Source organism: Panthera uncia, chromosome B1 (genome assembly GCF_023721935.1).
Source record: "Panthera uncia isolate 11264 chromosome B1, Puncia_PCG_1.0, whole genome shotgun sequence".
Taxonomy (NCBI): Eukaryota; Metazoa; Chordata; class Mammalia; order Carnivora; family Felidae; genus Panthera; species Panthera uncia.
The window spans coordinates 20,408,027-20,416,080 of record NC_064811.1 but is presented as its reverse complement, the minus strand read 5'-3'; the positions used below and the strand labels follow the sequence as shown (position 1 = coordinate 20,416,080).

The following is an 8,054-nucleotide window of genomic DNA, read 5'->3' as shown; positions in this document are numbered from 1 at the left end:
TTTATTTATTTTTGAGAGAGAGAGAGACAGAGCATGAGCAAGGGAGGGGCAGAGAAGGAGACACAGAATCTGAAGCAGGCTCCAGGCTCTGAGCTGTCAGCACAGAGCCTGATGCAGGGCTCGAACTCACAAACCATGAGATCATGACCTGAGCCGAAGTCGGCTGTTTAACCGACTGAGCCACCTAGACGCCCTGCTTTAATTTTATTTTGTTCATAAAATCAACTGAGAATACAGTAGGCAATGCACAAAAAAGGAAGGCAATGGAGACGTTTACTGCTTATTGTTGCTGCTGTTTTTATTCCCCAAAGGTGGTTGTGGAAGGTCAAGAATGAGAGAAATCAATCCAAGTTCAAGGAGGGACTTAACAGCACCACTATGCTGTTCTTTTTATAAATGCTACTGTCTTTTATCCTCAAAAGAGCTCCATGAAGTATAATCACCTCTAGTTTATGGATGAAGACACTGAGCCTTGGACAGGCTAAGCAGCTTCCTCTGTGTATTTAAATAGCCAAGGAGGGTCTCCATCCCTTAATCCTACTCTACTGCCCAACTGATTTGCTCTGTATCTTAGATGTGTCCACTCCAGTCTGGATTTTTAGGAGGACATTTGTGTTACCATAATAATAGCTGACTTTTACTGAGCACTGAAAGTATTTCAGTCACTGTTCTATGCACTTCCTACATTTTCTCATTTCATTCGCCCATCAGCTCTACAAGGGAGGTGTTATTGTTATTCTTCTCACTTTACAAATGCAAAGCACCAGGCAAACTTGCCTGAAAGCCCTGTAACTAGTGAGGATATGTATTTCAGGAGCCTGACTCTTCAGGGCAGACTCTTAACTACCACATTCTCTTGCCATGGGATGTACCAAGGCTGAGTTGAAAGGGGAAAAGACTGGCTCATGGGATTTCCAACCTTCCAGGAATGGGAGCAGGAACAGTTTTCCTTCTTCTGCTCCTTGTGCCATTGACTGTCCCTGTTGCTTTCCCCCCATTTTGGTGGGAGAGGTTCAAGGTGAATCATCTCTTCCATTTGAGCCTTCGTGCCATCTCTCATCTCTCGTCTGGGTTTCTGCTTCATATAAACCCTCTACTATGTCTGCAAATCCACCTCCTCCTCTGATTTATGAGCTAGGGGTAGAGGATCTCTTAGAGGACAAAATGTCTCAATGATCCATTTTGCTTGGAGAAAGGACCACTCAGCAGGAAAGCCTGGATGGGAAAAGGAACAAAGGTTAAAACTGCTCAACAGAGAAATATACAAGAATTAGTTGGAGGGGAGAGGAGGCCCTTGACTATATGGCAGGATGAGGCAGAAACCAAGTGGAAGAAAGAAACGAAGAGAATTCTTTGAGGGCCAAATTGACCAAGGGACTTTTAAAAAAGGGGGCTCATGTTCAGCCTTGTGGTTTTCTGCGACAGGCAGTGATGTAGTGTCCTAACCTTTGACTGAAGTCTGCTATGCACAGTCTTAAATGAGTGGCACTTTGAGAAGTGAAGCATTTGATGGGTTGGCTTGGGAACCTCACTTTGGAGGAACCTTCCAAAGCAGAGGAGGATGGAGCAGGAAGCAGGGGTGGAGAAACAGTGGATGCGGGAAACCAAGAGGGTTAGAAGAAATTCAAGTCACCTCTCCTTTCCAAGTCACTCGGGCATGTTGGGAAGAATGCTAGATTTACTAGAGTGTGTAGAATAGGTATTAGGTATGAGCCCATTTCTACCTAAATTTGTGACAACTGAACAACTTGGGTCACCCAAAGCTGCCTCTCTCTTCTTGCTTCACACTGTCAGCTTCTTTTGCTACACCTTCCAACTCATCCTTGGTCTCTATCTTCATCTCAGCCACTCCCATTTACCACAGAATTTAATTTCTCTTCTGATCTGACTTTGACTCTGTTTCCTGGCTTCTGATTCTCTCTCCCCTTCTCAACCCCTCAATTCAGAACTGACATCCTGGGTAAAAAATCTCCTTACATCAGTCGGCTGCTGGAAAGCACCCTTTCAGTTTTCTATTCCATCTTCTCTCCTCATTCAGTTTATCTTGGGTCCATGTGCAGAAACTGGGAAGAAGTTGGGATTCTGTAGATCGGCCTTTTGGAAGAGACACATCAGTTAGAGTTTGGCTGCAGAAAACAGAGCACATTCTATTCAATTTAAAACAGAAAGGGATTTATCAAGGAATATTCAGGGGTTTAGATAACCATGGGGAAGGTTGACTTTGTAGGGACAGCTCTCAAGCTGTGCTGCAGAACTGGAACACCAAATTAGTTAAATCTCCCATAATCCGGAAGCTGTCGCTACAGCTGCTGGCTCCAGTACCACCCGCCAGTAATCAGAAATCCAATACAACAGTCAGGACACCAAAAACATCAAGAATATGCCATAATCAGTGAACGCCTCATACTTGCCAGCCCTAGAATCCCTACTTACACAATGGGTGGCTTATGTCCTGCAGCTTGACTCACACAAAGCGTATGCCTGCTTGCTGGGACCAGGTTGGTCTGTCATGGTGGTGTTTGCCTACAGAAATAGCAGAAGTAGAAGGGTAGCATTAATGTCAGTGTCCACCTCAAGTCTTGCACTAGTGATTTCAGTAATGGAATCAAGACGATGTCTGGGACTCTAGCTGCAAGGAAGCCTGGAAAATACTGTCTAGCTTTCTTCTGCACAAGAAGTCACATTGGAAGAAGGTTGGAAGGGCTGTTGTGCTTTGATCAATTGTGTTTATCACAGAGGGTTAACCTCACTCATCAATGGCTCTTCAGAATCTCTTTTTCCAAATAGATTTATTGTTTGCCTCTTTGGAATGACTGAGGATAGTCCTATTTGGCTCAGGAAAGGAAAACTTATTCTCAACTATTATTTATCATAGATTGCACTGTAGCCTCTTCCAACTTGTTGATGCACAGTAATTTAGTAATGATCCAAAGGAGATAAGTAGCCATTTCCCTTCTTTGGTACTAAGCCATTGCATAGGTTTGTTGGAAGTTTGTACCATAGATGGCTTGAGGTCCATGAGGTAGATCTCTTTTCTGGGGGCAGTACTGACAACAGAAAGGAGAAAATCTTTCGATTTTTTTTTCTCTAGGGATATAAAAGAAGCAATAAGTTAAGTAGTTGATAACTTATTTTCGGCACCATGTTTTAATTTTCTCCATCTCTTTTGCAGCCTGAGATCACATGCACTATATTTTCTCTCTCTCTTTTTTTTTTTTTTTTTAAATCTCTGACTGTTCTCCAGTTATGTCCAGCTGGTTCCAGTCATTAGTAGACTCTTCCCAAGATAGTCCAGTCCTACTGGAAACAGGAAATACTGGAAACCTCACTAGAAAATCGGGTCCATTTCTGGCCCAGTTTTGCCAGAGTTTTGATAAGTATCCAAACTTTTGCTTGTTTATTCAAATTGAGCTTCTGAATCTCTTGAGATGCAACCCTCACAATTGGTAAGCCAACAGCCTGAAGGAGAAGAAAAAAATCACACAATTTTCTGGCTAATCTTTGGAAAAATGTCTGTCTCTTCTCTCTGTCAGGATACTAATTTACACATGTTCCAAAGCTGAGGTCAACTGGTTGAAATTGGAAAGACAATTTTTTTAAACAACTGAACAATCTAGCAGTGAAAATTATTTGGATTATTCCAATATCAAATTAAGTCTTATTTATTCTTATTTAAAGTTACGGAGGATTATATGCATTATTAACATTATACAGATTGAGTCTCAAAAGTATGGTTTAAAGTTAATAATGAAAGTCAAGAATTGGATCATAGGCTCAAAGAACTTATATTTAGAAGGGAGCGTCTGGGCACCAACATTCCTGATTAGGTCATCTTCACTTATCTCAGGTCAGCGGATGTTACTGTAAGTATGGATTAGTTTCTCTTAAAAAAAAAATCCTTGGCAAAAACAAATATGCATTTGTTTAAGAGAAGGGAATAACTAATATTAGGGGAAAATCGTGATATAAAAATATCCTTTCATAAGGAATCGGTATTGATTCAAACTGTGAGCCTAGTTACATGAACTTGGGCAAGTTATTTGACTTTTCTGAGCTTATTTCCTCATCTATACATAGTTCAACTTTTTCTGTTTCTCTAATCCTGTTGGTTAAAAGGGATCAATTTGAGGGTGAGAAAGCATATTCCACTAGTTTTTATTCCATCTAGTCAATGGAACATGCCTTAAATATCTGAGAATCTCAGGAGTGTCTTGCATTAACTCCCCAACAAATTCACTATGTTGACTACCATATGGAGTACATCTTTCTCTTCAGTTTCCCACTTCTAATGGACATCGTTCATATTCTGGCTACCATTGGGCAGTAATGTCTCCTGATGGGCACCTCCTCTCTCCATATTTATCCTGGTGCAGTCATCAATACACTGCATGCCTTGAGGTGTCAAAGCTATAAGGTGGTTTGTAGCCAAGTGGGGATGGAGGTTGCCTCACTCCTTGTATATCGTAGGATGTTTTTGGTTGCAGATTAATAGAAAATTCAACCCAATCTGGATCAAGCAAGTGGAATTTATTGTCTGTTAGTTCAGTAGAAGTCCAAAGATAAGAAAACATATGTACCAGTGAGGACTAAGTTAGGGTGAGAAACAGAGAACCAAACTAACAGTGGCTTAAATGAGCTTTGTTTCTCTCTTACATACAAGGCCAGAGTTAGGAAGGCAGGGGCTTCAGTCATAGCTTTACTTAACAAAATCTGGGGAAACTTTCATCCTCTTCCAGGCTCTTTCTAGCTTACTACTCTGTCATATCCAAAAGGGATAAACACTGTCACCATAGCCTAAGATGGTGGCTAGAGTTCCAGTGATCATATTCATGCTCCCAGAGCAGGAAGGTGAAAAGGATGGGATGTCCATGAATCAATTGTCTTGTTAAAAAGCTTCCTAAAAGTTGCCACATGACATCTCTGCTCATATTCCATCAGCCTGAGCTTAAGCATTCAGACGTATGAAACTGCAAAGAGGAGATGTCTTTATTCTGGATGGCCACATGCCTAGCTATATAGCAGGGACTTTCTCCCATGAAAAATGGAAAGAATAAATTCAGAAGGGATAGTTTTTGCCAAAGTTCTTTTCAGGTTGATGAACTCCAGGGGTTTCAACTCTGTTTTCTTGTAATTCTCTTGGTTTTGTTCTGCTCAGTGTTTTGTCTTCCTTTGAATTTGGTAACAAAACAACAGAAGCAGTTCCAGAATTTGCCCACCATGATAATGTCCAGAGAGAGGTTGCTTCTGTACATTCTTTTAAAGGAATGTGGGGGCGCCTGGGTGGCTCAGTCGGTTATGCATCTGACTCTTGATTTCAGCTCAGGTCATGATCTCACGGGTTGTGAGTTCAAGCCCTGCATCAGGCTCTGTGCTGATGGCACAGAGCCTGCTTGGATTCTCTCTCTCTCCCTCTCTCTCTGTGCCCCTCCTTGCCTCTCTCTTTCTCTCAAAAGAAATAAATAAACATTAAGAAAATTAAAAAAAATAAATACAGGAATGTGAAAGAATTTTCCCTCAAGACCCTAGCAAAGCTAGATTTCACCCCTTGATCATTTTTGAAATGATGGGTAATCAATGGCAAGGGAGAAGGCTTTACATCTATATCAGTCAAGCCCATCATCAGACTGGGTGTGGGGTCAGTTTCCCCAGAGTAAGCTTCCCCTTCAAGGAGGAAGAGTGGACAACTAAACAAAGCTGGGATTGTGTTAAGAAAGAAGAAAAAAGAACAGATGTTGGGATGAAGGACCCCCTAGTCTGAGCCAAGGAGTGGTGGCACTAAGGCCTGCTGCTTATGGCCCATGGGCATGCACGGTTTTTAGAGAAATGACGTTGTATGTTTTGTTTTGCTTTTGTATCCCTTTATCTTCTTAGGACCCATACATGAATCCTTATACGTAGGTTCCAGGATATCAATGGTAAACATCACATTCTACTGACCCTTTCAATAGGATATTTGTAACTGGGTCAAGATCATTGTGCTCAACTTCCCTTTGTGTGAGTCCTTTCTGATAAAGTTCTTCATTCCTTCATTTATTTTAAATAATTTTTTCAATTTTATTTTAGAGAGAGAGTGTGTGTGAGTGGGGGAGAGGGGCAGAGGGAGAGAGAGAGAATCTGAAGCAGGCTCCATGCTCAGCACAGAACCCAACACGGGACTTGATTCCATGGTTGTGAGATCATGACCTGAGCTGAAATCAAGAGTCAGTTGCTCAACTGACTGAGCTGCCCAGATACCCCTTCACTCCTTCATGCAAATAGACATCTGATGGATTACTCTACTGGGCACAGCAAGATGGACATAACTTAAATCCAAGTTGGAACCTATACTGAATATAAAATGGGACCAGTAATCACCCACCCCAAAAATACTGTTTTGAAAATGAAATATATGGCCTTTGAGTGGTAGGTTCTCATTTCTTCATACCACTAATCCCCAGAGAACAGTGCAAGACACATGGTAGTAAATAATACATAGTTGTTAGGTGTTTTCAACACTAGACTAAGTAAGACAGCACATGTAGAGTACTTAGTATACAATAGACATTTTATAAATGTGAACTCTTTCTGGAGAGGCTCTTGATGTCATCAGTGGCCTCTACTCCAGAGGCATTTCAACAACTCAGGACTATTCATTGAGTCCCTGGTTTACATGAAAACATCAAGACAAAAATAATTTTTAAACTATTCCCCCAAATCATGTCTCATACTGAAACACCAGAATGACAATTTCTTTATTTCCTTGCTTCTGGGAGAGGAGTGGAGCGAAGGGCAGCCTTTCATTGCCATTCAGTGGAGAGAATTTCGATTGAGATTACAAACACGAATAGTTGAGTCTGGTATGGTGAGCCACTAGCAGCGTGGAACTGGAGGATCCCTGGCTAAATGGATTTGGTACTTGCAGTATTTATTGGGTGCAACATCATTTTAATGAAGAAAGAGGCAATTGTTAGTAAATGTAATTTAACTATAATGAAGTTGTAAAAACTTGCATGTTATTATTGATCTTACAAAGTCTGTAAGCAAGAGAAGAAATGGTTGTAATTATAGGTCATTTTCCTTTTATTAGTTATTTAATTATAGTCTTTTCAGACAAGACATGGATATTGGCTTAAATATCCATGGGTTGTTTAAACTTTGTCTAATCATATAAAAATTACCTTAGAGTGTTTGCAGTGTTCTATTTTTTTTTTCAATTTTGAACAGTAGTTATCCTACTGAACAGTAATATCCTTCCTATATTAGATTTCAAGTATACTCTAGAGGTTACAGGCTCTTGGATCCAAGTTTATGTACTTGTTCACATATGGTGTTGACATGTGTGAAATCTAATTGTGTTAAATAACTCACTGGGAGCAATGCTGAAGGACAGCCTCACCTGACAGAATTGATTTTCCTTCTGTTCTCCAGAAAGCGCTGTAAGGCGGTCATTCCATATGTGGGATGAGAATCAGGGATTGCTTCTTCCAGGACCTGGTTGGAAGGTGAATTCATCCCTCTCTCCTCTAGCCTTATTCAACGATCTCCTCAATCCCCAGGCTCGTCCTGGGAGAGAACATCCCCTTTAGACTTCACCAGAAATGACATAAAACTCATAGACCAGGATTCTCCTTTAGGGAAAATGGTTACTTTTTACTATGTACTTTTAATGTAGAAACGACCTCTTGGGGCGCCTGGGTGGCTCAACTGGTTAAGTGTGTGACTTCAGCTGAGGTCATGATCTCACTGTTTGTGAGGTCAAGCCCCACATCAGGCTCTCTGCTGTCAGCACGGAACCTACTTCAGATCCTCTGTCTCCCCCTTTCTCTCTGCCCCTCCCCGGCTCGCACCCATACATACGCACTCTTTCTCTCTCAAAAATAAATAAACATTAAAAAAAAAAAAAAAAGAAATGACCCCTCACTTCTGTGTTCTTTGAGTTTCTAATTTTGAATCTCTCATTTGATCTTCCACAGGTATTTATGGAACATTGTGTTACATTGTTTTCATGGTGCTCACATGTCCAGGAAAAAAATTGACCAAGATTAAATGTAAATTAAAAGTAAATAACCAGATAA

The 8,054-nt window shown here is 40.9% G+C and overlaps 1 long non-coding RNA gene across 1 annotated transcript; it reads right to left on the bottom strand.

The window, feature by feature from the left end:
- Window positions 1-263: 263 nt before the first annotated feature.
- Window positions 264-7,672, bottom strand: LOC125923556 (uncharacterized). Its single transcript, XR_007458085.1, has 4 exons — window positions 7,376-7,672; window positions 2,434-2,523; window positions 1,978-2,094; window positions 264-1,215 (listed from the first exon to the last, which is right to left on the bottom strand). It is a non-coding gene; the product is annotated as an uncharacterized LOC125923556 (long non-coding RNA).
- Window positions 7,673-8,054: the final 382 nt, after the last annotated feature.